Below are 22098 nucleotides of genomic sequence, written 5' to 3' on the forward strand. Positions count from 1 at the left end.
AGTTTAAAATAGTTGCTAACCTTAAGATCATGTCTTCTATCATTGGATTTCAATTTGAATAGAATATTGTACGTAGAATGAAAACAACATGAATACCTTTAAACAGCTTTAAACACTGTTTGCATTAAACCACCGTGTAATAGTGTGGACTTGTACTATGCTCAAATCAATGTTATTAATGTATGAGTTAACAACATGCACCAACCGGCGTCCAAAGTCCCCAGTGGAATAGGATTCAGTCAAAAGGAGGATTTCTAAGGGAGAACATCTCACGAGCTCAAAGGAAGCTGCGGAACCGAATCTTTCAAGACGGAATATTCTAATTATATCCACGGGGACATGTCGACAGAGCTTACATCATGTACATGAAAATCACAACATGTAAATGTTATCAGCAAATTAGCCATTAACCTACTTACCTGAGCAGAAAAGAACAATTCTGCGATGACATTCGTCGACATTGAAGATTTAACGGAGCAGACGATCGAGAATCAACAAAATATGTTCAGACATTTTTTTTCAACTTGATTTTAATACGAACTAAATAAAAATAGCTTTTTCGGCTTTGTGTGCTTATTAGTATGGTGCTGTGTGTTTGTGGTTTTCTTTTGCTACATTAGTGGAACCAATGTTTTTGGTATTCTTATTCTTCAAATAATAAACTACAAAATTGGTTTCACTTTTCTCGCTTCTCGCGAGAGTTCGAAGCTCAGAGTGAGGCCAAAACATTGTCCTATCATGTTCATAGACAGACATAGAAAGAATTGTCCAATTTTGTAAGGGCACACTCATATTATGACGTCATGATGTGTAGCATGTAGGTACTTATTTTGGTACCACTGGATACGGGAGACCATTTGCTATCTTTTGATACCCAATAAAATTGGTTTTGATATAGAAATCCAACGGTGCCCTTAGTAAAGCGTGTGTAAATAGAAGGTTAAACCCCTTAATCTAATTAGCAACCAATGTGCCATATGGTCTTAAAAGTATTTATTTAGACGAGTGTAGCTTTACACATACTACTGTAACTGAAACTATTCAAGCAAAATATCGAACCAGAAATTAATGTAAACCTCGTTCATTAAGCATTGACCTTTCAGTTTAACGATAAGTCTTTCCAACAATAGCTCAACAAAATAACCACAACGTATTGCTATTACTTGAAATCAAGCTAATAATGAAAACGTTTTAAGAGTTTATGATTACCGTGCAATTCGATGAATGAGCGATTTCCTTTTTTGATATCGGCCTTGTTATATAGCCAAATGAAATAGGTCTAAGATGTATTTGAAATGATGGCGTGTGCATTGTCCTCCCCAGTAAAACAAAAAGGCTCATCTGTTAACATATACGATAACCGTTGCTGCATTTTTACTTGTGTGGTAGGGGTTTTTAATCAGTCTGTTGCTAAAGTAAAATTACTGTATCTACATGTAAACAATATAGCAGATACTTATTCATTTCATTCATTCATTTATTATTTTTCACTCATCAAATTACAAAAAGCAAGAATACATACAAAATCATAATATAAGTGAGAGGGAAGGAATCACAGGAAAGGCCAAGGAGAGGCCTGAAAATCTGTGATCCTTGATTGGTTAATTCATCATTTGACATGGCAGCAGACTGTCACTTCAATGAAGTAACAGTAAGCTGTCATATCTTGATATGAATTAACCTAAAAAAATGAAAAAATAACAGTTAACAATAGTAAATAAGAAAATGCACAACACAAATAAGTAATATACAATATAAATATCCAATGTGGTCATATAAACCAGATACAATAAGAGTTAATAGTAACTTTGCATAAGATGTTTTTAAATACATGGCGGAATTGATTAATCGATGATGAACTTTTAATGCTGTTATCAACATTATTCCATAACTTAGTAGCTGCATATTTGATGGATTTTTCACAGAAAGCTCTTTTGATAAAAGGAAGCCTCAGACGATCTTTATTTCTGGTGTTTAAGTCATGGATTTTAGACTGTTTTATAAACAAATCATCAAAAACACTTGGTAAAAATCCATTTTCATGCTTGTACATAAATAAACCAAGTTCAAATGTATACATATCCCTGACACTTAAAGTATTATACCTAATCAGTAAGGGATTAGTACAACTTCTATAATCACTTGCACTTATAATACGAAGTGCCCTCTTTTGAATTTTAAAAAGATCATTTATGTATGATGAACATGCACATCCCCAAGCTAAAATACCATAGTTGATATACGGTAATATCAACGAACAATACAATGTATGTAACGCCTCATGTGGGAGGAAGTTTTTTAATTTATTAATGATACCTACATTTCTTGAACATGTTTTTACAATATTATCAATATGTTCTCTCCAAGTGATATTCTGGTCGATTTGTAGACCTAGAAACTTAGTGCTTGGCACTCTTTCAAGTGGTGTTCTTGCTGTAGAGTGCCTGTCAGAATCAAGAAAGAGTAACAAGTTGTACTCGGGTTTTGTGTTCTTCTTGGTACCGAGTAACATATAATTAGTTTTTTTAGCATTGACAGATAATTTATTTACCTGGAACCATCTATTCACATTAATAAGCTCTTTGTTGAAAACCTCCTCAACAACATTAAACTGATTGTGAGAGTAAAATAAATTGGTGTCATCAGCAAATGAAATCACATCAAGTGAATCAGTAATTAAGTGAATATCGTTAACGTAAATGATGAAAAGCAGTGGACCCAGTATTGAACCCTGTGGCACACCGCAAGTAAGATTTTGCTGTTGAGATGAAACACCATTATAATAAACATATTGTTTTCTATTACTCAAATAATCCTCAAACCATTTGTGTGTAATACCTCTAAAACCATAGTGATAGAGTTTATCAAGCAATATTGTATGGTCTATAGTATCAAATGCTTTTGATAAATCTAAAAAGACACCTGCTGTAAAATATTCATTGTCAACAGCTTCAGTAATTTTGTTAACCAAGTCAATCACTGCCATATATGTGCTGTGGTTTTTCCTAAAACCATACTGACGTTTGTATAAAATGCGATGATGATCTAAGTATGACATGCACCTGTTAAAGACAAGTCGTTCCAGAATCTTTGAGAAAATTGGTAAAACAGATACTGGTCGATAATTCGAAAACAAGTCATTATCATCCTTCTTATATAGTGGAATTACCTTCGCTACTTTAAAACTGTCAGGTATTTTACCAGTACAAATAGACTCGTTAAAAATTATCTGAAGTGGTTTTACTATCACTGGAGCAACTTTTTTTATTATAAATGAACCAAGTCCATCATGCCCTAGACTTTTGTTAGAGTCCAATCCATTGATAATTTTTAGGATTTCATGCTCAGTGATAGGTGTAAAAAACATACTGTTGTCATGATGATTTTACTCATTGACAGATAATGCGAGTAATCAATACCTGGAATACATTCAATTGAAGAAGCCAATTTTGGACCTATGTTAACAAAGTAATCATTAAAGCCATTTGCAATGTCATTTGGATCTGTGTATACTTTATTATTATCACGAAATTTGGTGGTGAAGTTTGAACTTTTATTTTTATTCAGAATATTTTTAAGTATTTTCCAGGTGTTCCTCATATTGTATCTGTATTTATTTAGTTTATTTGTGAAGTAACTTTTTTTGGCTTTCCTGAGGAATGAATTTAATTTATTTCTGTAAATTTTATACCGATCTTGCTTGGCAGTCGTACGATGTTTCAGAAACGATTTATACAATTTATTTTTATGGTTAATTGATTTTAAGAGTCCTTTTGTTATCCATGGAGAATGTGGTTCTTGATTTTTTTTACGATTAATTTTTTTATTTGGTACGCATTCATCATACAAGTCATTGAATTTAGATATGAAATTAGTATACATTACATCCACCTCGTCAGTTAGTACGACATTCCAATTAACTAATGAAAGTCTTTTTAATAACAAATTTATATTATCATCCGTAACTTGTCTTTTATATACAGTTTGAGTTTTATTAGGCGTAGCATTATTTCCATTTATTATTATATTAGTATTAGTAAAAATGGGGAAATGATCACTGATATCAACTACAAAGATTCCAGATTGGTGATTGGCCCAACAATACTCTCGAGTATATTTGTGTAATTAAACAACTCTTTTACTACGGAAAAATGGCGTTATATTAAACGTGTAATTTTTTCAAACAAATCAAGGACCAATATAAGATTTTACTTCAAGGTCATTTTAGATACTTGGCTTTGGAGGGCATTACACTCGATATAATAGTGAGTTTGCGAAATGCTGTTTCGCAATTGGTATGTTTAGTATATTTAGTTCGACCTCTACGACCAGACCAGGTTATGCGAAAAGAAAGCAATATTAACTCATTTTGAAATTGGAACTAGTTAAGAAGTTGCAATTCGTTGAATTGTTTTTAACGCGGATGTTTGTATGATCGTTTACGTGTGTCTCCAATGTGTCAGTTTAAACATATGGTTATATTTGGTTTTTTGTTGTTTCCTTTCCAGCAATGCAAAGTATTCTACTATCATTTAATGATCTTTTATTGTTTTCATGTAATTTACATGTTGTTGTAATAAACGAGTGGTACGAAAAGGTATATATACAAGGCTCACCGTATTAAGCACATACTTGCAGCATTTCACCTACATTTTCAACTCAAATAACAGCTATAATAAGATACTTATGAAATAATTTTCATTGTTGAAAAGAAAGACAATAATTAAGAGTCTTTTGGCCTTTTTTTTATAAATGTATTGAATACAATTTTATGAATTTTTAAGTCCCAGTTAGATTATGATAGATCCAAGTTTCATCAGGTACAAATCACACAAAAATCGTGTGATATAAATGATGACCAAATTTAAAACTACTGTCGAACACCTCATACAGACGGTGTGGTTGTGATAATGTAACATTTTCAGTCAGTCACTTTGTCCCCAAGACGCTGCAACCGAATATTGCTTACAAAAACATTGCACGAGCTCGACAAATTGCTGCAAGCTGCAGTTGTTGAACCACATGGGACCATTCAATTGACACAATCCTTTTCTTTTGGTCATACTAATTTGACCCTACGCGTAAGTATTGTTTTTAGAACACAATTTATTCTGGATCTCTGTTGATAAGCACAAGAAAAACAATGTATACGAGATGAGGAGGACAGATAATTGATTACATCGTTATTAGGTCAAGTGGTCAGTAACTAATGTTTAAAATCAAGTTTTATTAGTGTTTGATGTAAGAAAGTATAATGTGAACTTGATAAGTTTTCAACGAGAGTAGAAAATGTTTTACATTTAGAATTATAATATCTCTGATGTTTTTACATGGGATGCTGTCCTTTCTCCTCCATTCTTTTCTTGTTTTATTTTTGCTTTTAATAAAGAGATAATGAAAGACTAGAATAATATTATTATACGGTATATCCACATCTACAACATGACGTGTCACAAGAATGTTTGAATTAACTTGTTGAGTGCGTCTATAATGATGACCTTAAATTGGGACGTTATATGTATATACGTATCACTTATTAACCCATTTTTCACGTTTTACATTTTTATCTACACTGCAAACAATACAGAGTAACAGTTAATAAACACTTGAACACGAAAAAACGTATAAAAAACGTATAAAAGACGTACCGTAAACGTTCACCTAATGGCGCTATAGAGTTCATGGAAATGAGAGAGCGCCATCCCTGTAAAAGCCGACTATTATCACTGATCATTAAGGGCACGTGTAGTTAAAGGGTGAAACCTATCGACACATACAATTATGGACAAGATCGAACAAACTTGTTCATGATAATGCGGTAATCATTCACCTAATACGTTGTGGCCCAGTGAGCAGAGCATTAGACTATAGTGCGAGGATAAAGAGATCTTGTGGAGAAGATTGATGGTTCGAATCCCATGCAGTAATTTCTGACAGATTATGATGTCTGTCAATGTTTTTTTTCTGATTTGAGGAAATTTTATTCTCTATTTTCTTGATTTTATCTTTAACATTGTTTATATTTTTTTATTATTTTATTTTGTATGTGTCTTTTTTCATGATTCTTTGTTTTTATCGTTTCATTTTAGAGTAACACAATCCATTCAATCAAATGTTGTAATGAACCTATTTGATTGTATAGGCATTTGTGTGTGAGACGAACTGTCGCGTGCGACAAGTCTTTCAATGCGCGCGAGTGTCCTTGCCTATGCATCAGTGGTCATAAGAGGTATATCATTTTATTCGAAAGGGGGGTCCCAAATATACGGGGGTCATAAAGTCTTGGAAAGAATAATAGGAGGTGGGCATAAAATGTTTTATGACCAAAATGTAGGGAGTCACACGATGACCACAGAAAGTGTGTTCTTTTATTCAAAAAGACTGATTTCAATACAATTTTGGGGTTTGGGATCATAAAATTTTTGTTGCCGAAATAGGGGGTGCGCAATTTTATTGACGCAGACCTTTTGTAAATTTGGGACCCCCTTCCGAAAAAAATGATAGCCCTCTAAGAGGATTCAAAAGATAACCTCTGCCCCAATAATCCCTAGCTATATTTGTTTGAAACTGTTCCACGGAGGATGTATCATAATAGGCTCAATCTTCAAATGATATAAATAAAATTTGAATGAGTGAACGAACAAAATCATACAACGACCAACTGAATTGAGGCTGTGCATATGACGTATCATCCCGTAAAATGGCGGACTACTCAAATGCATTCAACAAAAGCATGATTGCATCTACCGCGACAGTTCATCTCACACACATAACAAAATGCACTACGATCAAATAGGTTGATGACAACATTTGATTGAATGGACTGCACTGCGCCATGATTACGGAAAGAAACCGGTTCAAATCCTTTGTTTGGAGCCAATCGATAAACGCAAGGCCTATATAGCTATCATTGAATACTGGCTAGGATTCCACAACACAAAGAGAACATGTTATAAGGCGCTTTGGAAGGCACACACTACCCCAATGGCTTTCCATATTATGTGCACTCAACAACTATTCAGAATCAAAGTCCGGTATCGAAGTTACGTAATGTTATTATGTCAACGGGATCACGCGCTTAAGTAATGAACCACGATCGAAACAATCAGTACACAAAAAAGGCATACCAAAATAGCGTGATCGTAATGATCGCCATACAAACAGTGCTTGGTTCTGATACCATCACGGAGTTACGTAACTACTTCGTGGTCTGATAGTTATATGATCAATGGTCTGATATATTTGGGTTCGATCCTTTTAAGAAAAGAAAAATAGCTGATCATTTATAATGCATAAATGAATAAGGGAGGACAGTTTTTATGGTCTACTGAGCTCAGCAATGCTTTACTGTCTTCGATAGCGCATTGTATCGGAGAGGTACCTGGCTTTTATCAAAGCCCAAACCCATAAAAGCCTGTAGCAAACTCTGCCAGGCTCCGCTCAATTGTACACTACGCTCCGATACCACGAGTTGACCAAAATATCGATCGAATCAATTTTACGACCATGCCTGAATTAACAACCCCTTGAAACCTAATTACACCACGTTATGTAAACATAAACTTACACACATCATTGACTTTCTATTGACCGCAGACATGCTTATTTAATGACCACTTGAGTAGTTGATGAGTGGGTCGTTATGTACTTACTGAACACAAAAGAAATTGATTATGGTTTTACCATCGACCGTGTTTATAATTCTGCTGCTCTGCTGAACGCTCCGATAGATATCAGCAAACTCGTATACTGTTGGCTTGTTCCTATCGAACGCTCTAGCGTACATGAAACATTATCGAAGACAGCAAAGCATTGCTGAGCTAAGTAGACCATAAAAACTGTCCTCCCTAAAGTAATGTAGTTACACAATTTGAAAAATTTGAGGCCGTTCTATTTTTCAAAGGTCATTTAACTGTTAAATGTAGTGGAATATATCACGCATTGATAGGTAGCAGGTGGAGCAATTTTTTTGTCAGCGGATTTGTTGCCGTTTGTTCGCAGTGCCTATTTATCTATAAAAAAAATAAGAAAATTAAAATTAAATTAAAAAAATTCACAATATTCGTTCGTAAAATGGGGACAAAATCCAAAAACATTTCTTGACCCTTCTTCACATAAAAGTGGGGGCAGAAATCAAGATTCGAACAAGTACCATTCACCATTCAAGGCGCACCCTCTACCGACTGAGCTAACTGGTCAGACAATAGAAGGGTGTACTTTTGAACAGAAGAATATTTAAAAAAGAATAGGAAGAAATTACAATGTTATAAAAAGATTTACCAAAATTAAGTCCAATGGCACTTTGAGAAAGAATACCTGAAGAAACCCCAAAACATTTGCTGCTCTAGCAACTAACCTAGTGACCTAAAGTATTGGGTCATGTCACGATATTTTTTTCTGAGGCATTATGTCCAGGTTGCTCAATTTAACATACACGTACCCTTAATGCTGTTGAGATTTTACAAGGATGGCGCTCTCACATTTCTAAGAATCCAAAAGCGCCATTAGGCGAACGTTTACGGTATAAAGTTGTTCTCTAAAACCGCGTTTTCTCAGCAATCAAATATCGCAGTGAGTCAAATATCGGTGCATGGACGTATCTTTACATTATTTTTGTGTGTTTATACAAATTTTTAGAATCCGTTTGAAAATCCTTCGTTTAAATCATTTTTACGCACCATGTTCACAAGATCAAAAACGCGTTCCATGCAATTATTTTCAAATGTTCGCTCCGTATAAAACCACGCCGAGTGATTGTTTTCTCCTTTTTGTATTGTACTACAAATCGACCAAAGAAATAATGTTGCCATGGGGAAGAACCAAATACAGTACCGATTAAATTTTATTCGCCCGTTTTGGGGAACAATTTTCGAGAATCTTGTACCACAAAACACTGTTACATTATCGATATCTGGATTGTGGAACGTTAATTTTGATTTCCAACTGCCTACATTATTTCTCAAATGTCTGTCGCTTACTTAACCATTTGAATTTCACTCCAAATTTAAGCTACTTTTGTAAAAAACGAGGTTTTTCGCCATCGATACCTCCGACATTTACAGCGGTAATGAGCTTGTTTATCATAAGAGCCTGTTATGCACTATTCCATAATAGTCAGTTTGAGATCAATCAATTTCATATGTCTCTCAGTGGCTCAATCGGTTAGCGCGCCGGACTCACGGTCGACTATATAATACTATAGTTTTGAGCTGGTAAACTTTGGTACGTGTTCGAGTCCCTATGTGGTCCATTCCATTTATTTTATTTTATTTTTCTCTCACTTTTTTTCTTTTTTCTTGTTCGTTTCTTTCTTTCTGACGGCAGCGAATGATTGTTTTTGCCCGTTTTTTTTTCATTATATAATTCAGGAATTTTTAGGCTATACTAGTCTAATAGGCGCGGCCTATGAATATATTTTTACAAATTAGATCAACAAAATATTGGTTGTTGGTTTTGTTATTGTTGTTGTAGTTATTGTTGTAGGCCTATATATTGCATAATCAGGGTATAAATAGGCCTACTAGGCCTATTATAGCCTATAGAAGCATTGATTTATTTCACGACAGATATCATCCAGGATAATTTAAAAATTGAAAATTTAGAAAATCCAAAGGAAAATTGCCGAAAACGGCTGCCCACAATCACCCCCCATAGCCCATATGGTCCTATGATCCCTGCAACATATAGGATGACTCACGAGCCGCGGTTTGTCCGTGGCCCTAGTTCAGATTGATACACTATTGTACGCGTGAGTTCATTCTTTTCTGCATGGCTGTTTCCATTATTAACTTACGCCCCTCTGGAATCAAGCCTTGAAAATCAATTGTATTTAACCTTAATGGCTAACGCTTGTACAGTGAAGGTATAGAGACTTTAAAGGAGTGTTCATTTTCATAACATACGCCTGAAATGAACACATTTTAATCTTCCATAGAGTAGCCAGCGCATATAAACGTTGAACAAACCAGTGCATCTGGCCGGATTCGAACCGGCGACCTTCGTAATTCTAGCCCGAGGCTCTAACCAACTGAACCACAGAGGCACACTGGAGAAGAGCGGAATATATAAATCTAAGGTATTAGGTTCGAATGATGCACAGAAGGCATCAGAACTGCATATTTATAACAAATACACAAAGTAAATACCTAGTAACCCAGAGAACTAAGTATAATAGTTATAAATAGTTTTAACACACGAGTGTGTTAAAGCACAATTTTAATTTTAATGAATGAAATACTAGAATAATTTTAAAATACAATGTGTCACAAGTCTACAATAAATCAAAATGTTTGAATTCACTCGTCGATAAAGATAACCTTAAATTGGGACGATACATGGTGATAGTGGTGGAACATTGTTCTATATGTACGTGTCACCTATTAGTTCATTTCTACACGGCAAACAAATTAACAATGCAGAGTAACACTTAATAAACACTTGAACATGTTAATGGCTAACGCTTGTACAGTGAAGGTATAGAGACCTTAGAGGAGTGTTCATGCTTATAACATATGCCTGAAATTTTAACATTTGAATAGTTTTAATACACGAGTGTGTTAAAGCAAAAATTTAATTTTAATAAATGAAAAACTAGAATAATATTAAAATATGACGTGTCACATGTCTACAATAAATCAGAATGTTTGAATAAACTCCTCGATAAATATGACCTTAGATTGGGACGATACATGGTGATAGTGGTGGAACATTGTTCTAGATGAATGTGTCACCTATTAGCAATTTTCTTCACGTCTTGAATTTTTTTCGTTCTATACTGCAAAAACAGTAACACTTTATAAACACTTGAAGACTTTAACGGCTAACGCTTGTACAGTGAAGACTTTAAAGGAGTGTTCATTTTTATAGCATACGCCTGAAATGTTCACATTTGACTAGTTTTAGCATAATGTTTATTTTAATAAATGAAAGTCTAGAATAATATTATAATGCGACGTGTCATTAGTCTACACTAAATCAGAATGTTTGAATTAACTCGTCAATAAAGATGACCTTAAATTGGGACGTTACATGATGCTGATTGCTGGGACATTGTTTTATATATGCGTGTCTCCTACGTTTTCTTTCTACACTGCAAAAACTACAGAGTAACTCTTAATAAACACTTGAATGCGTTAATGGCTAACGTTTGTTCAGTGACAGTATATGGAATTTAAAGGAGTGTTACTTTAGTAACACATTACGCCTGTTAATAGTACTAACACACGAGCGTGTTCATGCTTAATTCGATCACGTAACAATATTAACGCTTTTGTGTTAAGGCGTTAATATGTCAGAACGTCAACACTCCTTAAACGTCCCTATACCTTTATTGTACAAACGTTAGCCATAAACGCATTCAATTGTTTATTACTATGTATTTTGGAGTGTATATAGGTTGTTAGGTTGACATCTCACACGATCTACTTTCTGATAAGAGTACTGGAATGCGTGAATCCTTCCCCTTTGGTTATTTCAACTCATACGTGGTGACTTAGTTATCAAGGCAACAGTATATGTCTATATCATTTGAAGCATCAAAAATAATAATGGTTAGATCACCTCTCAAACAAAGGGTACTGTCTCAATATTAACTGTTTATTTAACCTCCTCCAATGTTGACTTGACAGTAACATTGCTGTGATACTAAGATCCACGCCTTGGGTTGATTTCACTTTTTTTCTTCACGATTGTCAAGACTGAAGTCAGTTGATTCCTCGCTACTTCTTTGGTTACAATCAGACGCAAACAAAGGAATAATCTGCAGATCGTCTTAATCGTGATTCATAATAATTTATTTCATCGATTAAACTTTTTATGTTCTAATCATTCTTGTGATAATCAGCTACCTTCGACATATTTATAAATACGTATTTATATAAATAAATACGCACGTGACCCATGGGCACGACATACCAAGACCAGCAAGCGTGACCAAATCCTAAGACCATTGAAAGGGACAGGAGCTCTTTAGATAAATATAATAAAATTTAAGTATTAATTGAAGAGCAAAATTATTACACATACAGGGATTCCGAATTTGTGTTATCAAAAACAATATTTCGAAAGTATTTGCAAACGGAAAAAAATATTTATCGACAGAAACGTTTACGATATTTGCTGCACAGTCTCGCGTTGTTTATCGCCTTTCCATTCAAATGGACAGGAAGACCACCCACTGTGTAGAAGGTCACTTCGAGACTTATTGTCTACAAGCTATTATGGCAGCGCGGGGGTGGTCACGTGCGTATTTATAAATACGTATTTAAAAATGTAGTCGAAGCATACTAGCTCATACTGGATATTTGCAATATTTTTATGGTGTATGTGTATTTGTTTATAAACAAACGTAGGCTTCTACCTTGGACCACCGTTAACTCAACGTTGGCACAACCTTAATATATCAAGAAGATGCCCTTTACGGACCTCCAATTAAATATGCTGTGGTTAAGGAACAGATAAAAATCAAAGATTAGAAATATCAATAGTGTAGCATTTGATCGTAATGTCAACGTTGGCACAAAGTTGGCACAACGGTCAAAATAATACCTTTCTCACAAGCGACGTGACCAACCAATGGCAATGCCAACCTTAGCACAACGTAGTCTTGTTATTTGACCAATAAGATTAGTCGAACCAATCACTTGTAAATCAGATTAAAAGAACTTAATTGGGAACTCAGAAAATGAGGACAAATCTAAACAACGATGTTCAGGAACAAAATGTCACCAGCTGAATGAAGGAAGGCAGGGTCTTTAAAGATAATTTCTGGAATATTTAGTTATTCTTGTGCCAATTTTCAAGAAGTTATATTAATAAGTTAAAGACGCTCAAAAACTAGGGCGAACATGTTTAATACTAAATTTTGATATTCGCAGAGGTTACATAATGAACATTTTATTAAATCTAACTATTGGCAGTCATTCACCCAGACGACACGACATGCACGATTAAAATGCTATTTGAATTTCCAATCATGGCAATCAAAATAAGTCATTCACTCCAAACACCTCAACTGCAAAATGGTGGTTGATACCTGTAATAGAAATGCCTGTTTTGGAATAAGCGATTATTTCAACAATATTTATTTAGAACATGTAAAAAGTGGATGTCCTATCGTAGGGTACTGCATTAAAAAGATAATAAACATAAATCATGGAAATCAGTGTCAGAATTATCAACCAGTGTTATGCCAATCTAATAAGTGAGATATGTTATTAATAAAATGAAATTTCATTTTACCAACTCCGTCGCTTCATTCGGGATCATTGCATTCAGGAAGAAGCTGTCAAACGTTTATCAGATACCGGAAACCGAGTCAACGGTGCAACGAGCAAGATGAGTTTGTCGATACATTTAGTACTCAAAGGAGAAGATCATAGCTCGTTATTTGACAAAATGTCAGGGATATTTGTTTGTTTTAAAGTGCCCGAAACTCAATTCGGTAAATCAATGTTGAATTATGTAGTATTATTGAACGCATTGGCCGTTATTAATGACTCGATTGTTCATATTTTTAAGTTGCTATACTTTAATTTGTGTACTGAATTAACTGCTGATCGCGGAAGGTTTCTAATTTGTGTACTGAATTAATTGCTTGTCGCGGAAGAAGTTCAAGAAGTGATATTAATAAGTTAAAGACGTTCAAAAACTAGGGCGAACATGCTTAATACTAAATTTTGATATTCGCAGAGGTTACATAAATGAACATTTAACTATTGGCAGTCATTCACCCGGACGACGTGACATGCACGATTAAGATGAAAATGCCATTTGAATTTCCAATCATGGCAATCAAAATAAGTCATTCACTCTAAACACCTCAACCACAAAATGTTGGTTGATACCTGTAATAGAAAAGCCTTTTTGGAATAAGCGATTATTTCAACAACATTTATTTAGAACATGTGTAAAGTGGATGTCCTACATTAAAAAAGATAATAAACATAAATCATGAAAATCAGTGTCAGAATTATTAACAAGTGTTATGCCAATCTAATAAGTGAGATATGTTATTAATAAAATGAAATTTCATTTGACTAAAACCGTCACTTCATTCGGGATCATTGCATTCAGGAAGAAGCTGTCAAACGTTTATCAGATACCGGAAACCGAGTCAACGGTGCAACGAGCAAGATGAGTTTGTCGATAAATTTAGTACTCAAAGGAGAAGATCATAGCTCGTCATTTAACAAAATGTCAGGGATATTTGTTTGTTTTAAAGTGCCCGAAACTCAATTCGGTAAATCAATGTTGAATTATGTAGTATTATTGAACGCATGACTCGATTGTTCATATTTTTAAGTTACTATCCTTTAATGTGTGTACTGAATTAACTGCTGATCGCGGAAGGTTTCTAATTTGTGTACGGAATTAATTGCTTGTCGCGGAGGGTTTCTACACCTTAAAGACGAGTTGTTAATAAAACAATTTGTGTTTAATTCCCAGCAAACACAAAACGTTAAAAACGTTTTTAACAGGTTATATTTTGGATTTTTGGTTTTGGTAAAAACGATTTAATAACATTAAATGTCGGGTTATATAAAGGTCATGAAAACGTTTTAAAATGTTTTGTATGTAAACACACTACAAAATCATTTTCAAAAATTTTTCAAAATGTTATTATAAAATATTTTGGCAAAATTTTTTTGCTAAATATTTTGTCAACACTTAAATAACATCTTGTTAGAATATTTGCAATAAGTTATGAAAACGTTTTATACCCTCTATATACACTTTATTTACCCGACATTTAAACGTTTTCTGGGAACCTTTTCTAACCTTTTGCGAATGATGTCGAAAAGGTTTTCTGTTTGCTGGGTTAGTGCTCATTTTATTATATTATTGTATACAAAAGAATATCGCCATTTTCAAATACGTCGGTGGTAAAATATGTAAAGTACGCAGTGTGCAAACGATAGCAGTATGATCATAAATTGCAGAATATGAAAAACCAAACATAGCGCACATTATTCATGTTATTGTTAGCGTACAAAATCAAATTTGAAGCAGCAGGCACTTACATCTTAACATAATTTTCAGCCAAGGGAATGCCAGGTATAGAGGAAAGGTCTCCGCCTTTGTTGCCAGATACTCTGATCTAAAATGAATGCATTCTTTATATTGCTATATCTACATGTCAGTTTTTCAAAAATGCAATATCTCAAAATAATACTCCACTTATCTTCCACCGTGGCTTTTCTTTCTCTTTCTAATGAAAATAGACATGTTTATATGGCTTTTAATGCATCCAAGCTCTTAGCGCCCGTGTGATAAAACGAAATGGAACAATACAATTCAAAGCTAACTTGGGCACATCTTTCAGAGAGTAAAAGTCAATAGAATCAAAATTACTTGTCACCAATTTTCTACTTACCAATGCTTAATTTTGGCAATTACTCTGTTATCATGAGTAGCAATTCAGCTCATGTCATATCCAAAATAACACGGTCACACTCTTCAACGCAGTCCCTGAGGGCTGTGAGAAAGTTTCACTGTCTAAAGCGCTGTTTTAAGTGTTACTCTGTTTAATTGAAGAGGTACTCTGACTGATCCTTAGTTTCCTGATGGTAACTTTGTAGAGGTGCCTCTAGGGGAAATCCGTAGTATAGAAGTAGACAAAAAGTGATTCGATGTCAACCAATAGTGTTAATAATACACGTCACCCGTAGCTACGGACATGTGTTGTACCTGTTGTGCTGCTTGTTAAATTTGCTCAACTGTTTCTTGCATTGCAATGGCAACGCGAATGCCAATTTTGTTAGGTTAACTCAATGAACGTCTTAAAAAATTGTCTGATTTGCTCCAAACCGTGATCCATATTTGATCTCATGGTATCAATTTACTGAAGCACCTGTAAATTAAGTCTTACTTTTGTAGTCAGAATAGATACAATGTCGTTTAAACCAGAATTGCAATGTTTGGTCTATATTTGCGCAGGATATTTTAGATGTTAAATAAGGATTTCTGACTTACACTCTAAGGTATCATACTATTTGCACACCTACTTCCTTTGTTACTCAAGATGTGTCATGCTTCTGGTTAGTGTGTCTCTCATTTTTCTCATCCCACGGTTGTATGATGTCATTATTTATTAATTTTTCTAACAAAAAAAACGTCGTAATGTTCAATTCTAGACCTGGACAATGCAGCTATCACACTAATACATATATTATATATATATATACTAGATATTGGTTTCTATATCAAATTATTAATTTTTTCTTCTTTTTTATGGTATTTTTTATTCTATAAACTGTACATTTGTGTGGAAATTGAGGGCGCTATTTACATATATTTTAAATTCAATTAGCCAAATAATATGACTTATTCCTTAGTATTTTTGTTTAGTATTTTTTCTGATGTTCTAATACCATTATACAAGTGTCTACCCCATGTAAAGATGCAAGCTAATTTAAGATAAATAGCGCCATCATTGTTAAACTTTACTTTAAAATGACACAGTTTTTACATTATATCAAACAACCGTGATCAATAGTAAAAATACGGAATCTATGAAACTATAAAAAAAGAAGCAGGTGTCTTTGAATCAGGTTGCTCATACATTATTTACAAGTATAATGTGCTCGTTGCTGATGTTTTTATGGCAGATGTATTTTTGAATGATTTCAAAATAAGACGCACCATCTGTTTGATTACCGTATTATAGATACTGTCTTTCTTTGTTCGGAGGTTATTGTTATGAATACCGTACCTTACTAAAGGTGTTTGTATTATAATTGTGACAAAACCCCATCATAAAGACGCGATGGATTATTCCAAATGATTTCAGTCGTGATGTAATTAGTAAAAGAACTAATAACGTACCATTACCTACGCACACTAGTATGTGTGAGGCTTGTGGATCAACGTCTAAGCGTTGTGCCTGTGCGTAGCGCACTATAAATCACGGCGCTTTTTTTCTATCCATTATCAATGATATCAAAAGCTAATATCAAATACACGTGCAAAACAAAACTGAAAAAGAAATACATGAACATAACTTTTTTCATGAACATAACTATTTCCAACAACAAATCTATTGCAAATTATAATTATCTTGGTAACTTTCTTGCTTTGTCTTAAATCATGCAGTACACATTGTGATCTAATGAGTACTTGCCAACCATGCCAACTATAATGTCATTCCAATCTGTGTTTTACATCAAACCATGTGTTGCATAAACGAACATGCAAACTTACATGAGCACATCAACAGTCTAGGCCAACTGGCTAAGTGAAAAACACTCCCCACTCAACTTGGTATCCCACAATACATTGCTCTAATTCAAATAATTCGTTACTTCTTGATTTAGAGCTTCAGTAAGCATAAAATGAGTCTATTATGCATGGATATACACAATTTATGATAATTTTCTAACAATTTTGAATTCAATCTGCAATTGAGGTAACTTAGAATTAGCCCCGTTCGCAAACCACGACACCCCTAGAATAGCAAGTGAAGCGAGCAGTGAGATATTGTTGGAATAGGGCCAATCTTAGATCACCATACAGGTATCAGAATTCCAGCACACAGCATGTGCTAAGCTGATAAAATCTCCCTGTTCAATGAACTCTAACTGCTTATTGTCCCGGACGAGACACCGTGTAGCTGATCCTGGCTGCGATGGTTATTCTAGATTAACGGTAAGCTGACTATGGTTCTGCGCCTGAATGATGCTAAATTGTTTATGGAGCGGTCAGCATGGTCAGCGAATTCTTGCAAAGTCTGTTGAGGCTTGTGGTTTAATGCCTATGCATACCGCACTATAAATCACAGTGCTTTAATGATATGTTGTTGGCCTCATCAACCACAACTAAAACATTGTAATGTCCCTTAATGCATTCTATCATTTAATATGATCTACGTAGAAATTAAATCCGACAGTAATAACTACTATTGGACATATCTTATACGCAACTCATAACTATCGCGCACACTAAACCATGTATTATGACCACTTTAATAACAAGCATTGGGCTATTCCATTTAAAATCCACCCTACCCCTGTGGAAGATTTTGGAAATATCTTCCACAGGGGGAGAATGAATTTCAAATGGAATGAACATATTAGGAAGCTCCATTTAAAACTCACCCTCCCGCAGATTCAGGTTAAACCTTATCAGAGGATGTATGAATTGGGCTATTCCATTTAAAATCCACATTCCCCCTGTGGAAGATTTTGGAAATATCTGCTACAGGGGGAGTATGAATTTCAAATGGAATGAACATATTAGGAAGCTCCATTTGAAACTCACCCTCCCGCAGATTCATGTTGAATCTTTCTCAGATGATGTATGAAATTTAAATAGAGCTGCCTAAAATGTTCATTCCATTTGAAATTTATACTCCCCCTGTGGAAGATATTTCCAAAATCTTCAACAGGGGTAGTGTGGATTTTAAATGGAATAGCACACTACTTTGATAACAAGCATTCTATTTCATTTTATTAAGTAATATAGCCTTGATTTTTATTTAAACATTCTAGTAGTGAACGTGATATTTATTTAAGTGGACCAAGCATAATATTATTTTCAAACATGGGATTTCTCAAGCACTGTGCCTCTTCCTCAGAATGATTAACGTTATTTGAGTTTAAGCAAAAATATCAAAAATTATATTTTGATATGCAATGATACTAATATTTACAAAGACGAAAAGCGAAAAGCGAGATAAGGTCATACTTGCATTTTTCATGGCTTAAAATGTCAAACTTAGACTATAACTATTACTACTAATATAATAATTCAAAAGTCACAATGCCGATAATATTAACTACTAGAGTGATTGCGGAATTTCACAACTCATCCAGGTATGCAACTGATGTAAGGATTTCAGCAATAGCAGTACTTGTGGACAAAACTTGAAGATATATATCCCACATTTTACATTATGCTTACTTCCACCATATACTTTGATGGGAAAATGTGGCATTAACCTCTAAATCTAACCCCTAACCCTAACCCTAACCCTAACCCCTAACCCCTAACCACTGACCCTTACTAGCATATGGTGATGTTTATGTGTTAAATGCCACATCTACCCTTTGATGACACGATTATAAATAATAATATGGTCAAACAAAGATTGGACGCTTCAGCCCTTTAAGGGCTAAACATTCACCTATAATGCTGGTGTGAAGTCCCTTGAAAGCACCTGTTTTGCACCTTAGGTATGTTACGTTAGCAATTTGGATCATAAGTACCCGCCATGGAATCTGATAGCAGCTCTCTAAAACTGAATAAATACCGCGTTTAGCCGATCAGAGATCGTCAGGTATATCACCCTACACCCCATTACGGTCATCAAACAGGCACCTTTTCCCGCCTTCAGGAAAAGTGTGATGATACATTGAGCTTTAGCATAAAATTGTAATATTTTTACGTAGGCGCGTTAAAGTTGAGATTTTTTTTCCGAATTCCAAACGATATCCATACATAATAAATCCAAAATTCATTAACTTACTGGATGCAACTGTATACTTATACATATAACGATAAGAATATAATATTATCTATCAATTTTATGATAATTCTTATCCACCTAAGTGAAACTTTGTATAAGTGATAATGCGCGGTAATTCAGTTTTGGAGACGGATGTTTGTATTTTACGGTCGAAACTAAAAATCTACCATTTTTATATTTGGTGAGTCTGCATACATGCCTTATATAGAAAAAAAGAGGGCGAAAACCACTAGAGGCAAGAGCATCCATTAGCGCGGGAAACTTGATGCATTCATATCATGACGAAGCATGAGCTGCCCGGTTTGATAAATATGGATTTGTCTTCACGTGTATTCAGGCTTGGAGATACAACATTTATGTCATTTGGATTCCAAAAATAAGTAGCAAATGTCACAGAGGCAAATTTAAAAGTTGTGAGACACCGCAACATATCTGATTTGTAGCGGGGTTTTTTGGTCACAACGCATCGATAATGTTTGATAGTCTGCAAATCTATGCCAACATTTTCTTGACTTTTTTTTATCATATAACAGATCTCGAGCCCTTTGCATAAATAAAAGGTCAATGGCAAACCCATTTACTTGACGCTGCGACATGGACTTGATTGATATCCATTTTATTCCATTATCTGGCATTTTTGTGCATCTTGGTTAAGAGAGATTTTCAATCAGCTACAAATACAAAGCGTGCTTTTTGCTCTTTATATCAAAGCGTTCACTTTGTCGCAGAATCACCTGGTAATACTATAATTTCATCGTACCAATTTAAAATCCTTTTGCGGAAGTTATTTCACCTGCATTTAATGGAAAAGAAACCCTTGGAGAAATTATCACTCCACTTGCTATTCCTTGGGTTAATAATTGAATTACTTTTATATAATGTTTCCATAATTAGAATCTGGTTTATACTGGAGGACATTTTACGTTTTCAAAAGATGTAACTTTTACACAATAATGAAGTAATAACATTTATATAGTAAAAATTTATTCCTTTTACTATCAATTGATGATGGTCTGAAATTGCTCGTAAATTTAGTTATGAGGCTATATTGAAATTGACTCTTAGTGTGTGCATCATGTAGATAGCATTTGTATCCACTGAAAGAAAACAGCGTACTGATACTGGGCAAGAAATGGGAAGATATATTATTCGAACCTTGTACCTATAGATTTAAATCTTCTGCTCTTCTCCAGTGTGCCTCTGTGGCTTAATTGGTTAGAACGTGGTGCTAGTAATACGAAGGTCGCCGGTTCGAATCCGGCCAGATGCACTTATGTAAAGATTAAAATTTGTTCAGATATATTATTAATATTTGAGTTCCATTTACAAAATAAAGGATAATAATTTAAATTGTGACTTTAATCCAAACAAAAGAAATTAATTCATACCTTAGAAGATGGTACTTCATTTTTCGGCCAGAGACATCAAAAATGAAAAAAAAAAGCTATAATAAACCTTTAGTATAGAGCATTATTATGATTTGAAAGTCCCATTAATGCACATTAGCCATATTAGTCCACTAGGTGACACTAATCAATGCTACCTAAATTCAAGTACTAATAATGATAAGCATAATTATGAAGTTCTTTCTTGAAAATCGACATTACATATACCTGGACAAACACTGGTAACTTTAAACGTGTTTATTTTACCTGGGTGAGAATTCAATATGTCTGCGTTGTCATGGTTTAATGGCAATTGAGTGTTTTCATACAAGGGAGATTTTCACCTAAACGATACGATTACATCAATGGTCACCATTTTGTTTAGACCAAAAAACATTTGATACTGCATCTGCAAGATGAAATGAATTGACATTGTGAACAGAGCCGAAGAGAGCCGCAAACCTATTGTCAGTACTTTGTTGAGTAACAGAGTCGTGATAGCTTAAATTCCATAGAGATATACATGATGGTATCACATAAATGGAATTCCCGTAGATACATACACACCCTGTACCTTCAAGCTAGCACTTATCGGGATTTCACTTCAATGATACATGCACTCAGCGCCTTCCTTTGACTAGATTCGACGTCATCAACAGGTGCCGATAACGATTTACTGACAGCAAAAGTAATCGCGTTCTCTAAAGGCACTGTTCACCAAGTACCGTGTACAGTTATCTGGTTTATATTACGTTCGCTTTTTGAAGTGGGCCTGATTATCAAACCCAAATACATATGATTTTATATTGTAGTCACATGCTAACATATTGGCACTGAACTTAGTCGAAAATATTGCCATGCTACAAATATTTTGGTGGATGTTCAATTCGTTTTTCAATTGAACATTGTCTCTGTAATGCATCTTGACTAGGTGGGAGACTTTTTCTTTGCAATAAAGGTCATATTGCAGAAAGTACTTCAAATACGTTTTTGTTAATTAATAACACTCTTTGTATATAATCAGAGAAGATGTAAAGGATGAGGAGGTTGAACCAGCGACATATCAAACATCTTCCTATCATCTTCTCTGATATATTGCTGTATTATTAAAGAATAACCTGGAAGTTCCAAACAAGAAGCGCGATGATGATTATTATGATGAATGATGATGATGATGATGATGATGATGATGATGATGATGATGATGATGATAATGATGATAATGATGATGGCGACGACAAAGACGAAGAT

The 22098-nt window shown here is 34.4% G+C and overlaps 1 protein-coding gene and 1 non-coding gene across 2 annotated transcripts in view; one reads left to right on the forward strand and one right to left on the reverse strand.

Moving 5' to 3' along the window:
* LOC140135724 (vesicular inhibitory amino acid transporter-like) overlaps positions 1-22098 on the forward strand; it is a 108895-nt gene that overhangs the window by 46453 nt on the left and 40344 nt on the right. The gene's annotated exons all lie outside the window — the stretch shown is intronic.
* Trnas-aga (transfer RNA serine (anticodon AGA)) lies at positions 9969-10042 on the reverse strand. The gene has a single exon. It is a non-coding gene; the product is annotated as a tRNA-Ser (tRNA).

The sequence above is a fragment of the Amphiura filiformis genome, chromosome 16 (assembly GCF_039555335.1).
Source record: "Amphiura filiformis chromosome 16, Afil_fr2py, whole genome shotgun sequence".
In the NCBI taxonomy this organism is placed as follows: domain Eukaryota; kingdom Metazoa; phylum Echinodermata; class Ophiuroidea; order Amphilepidida; family Amphiuridae; genus Amphiura; species Amphiura filiformis.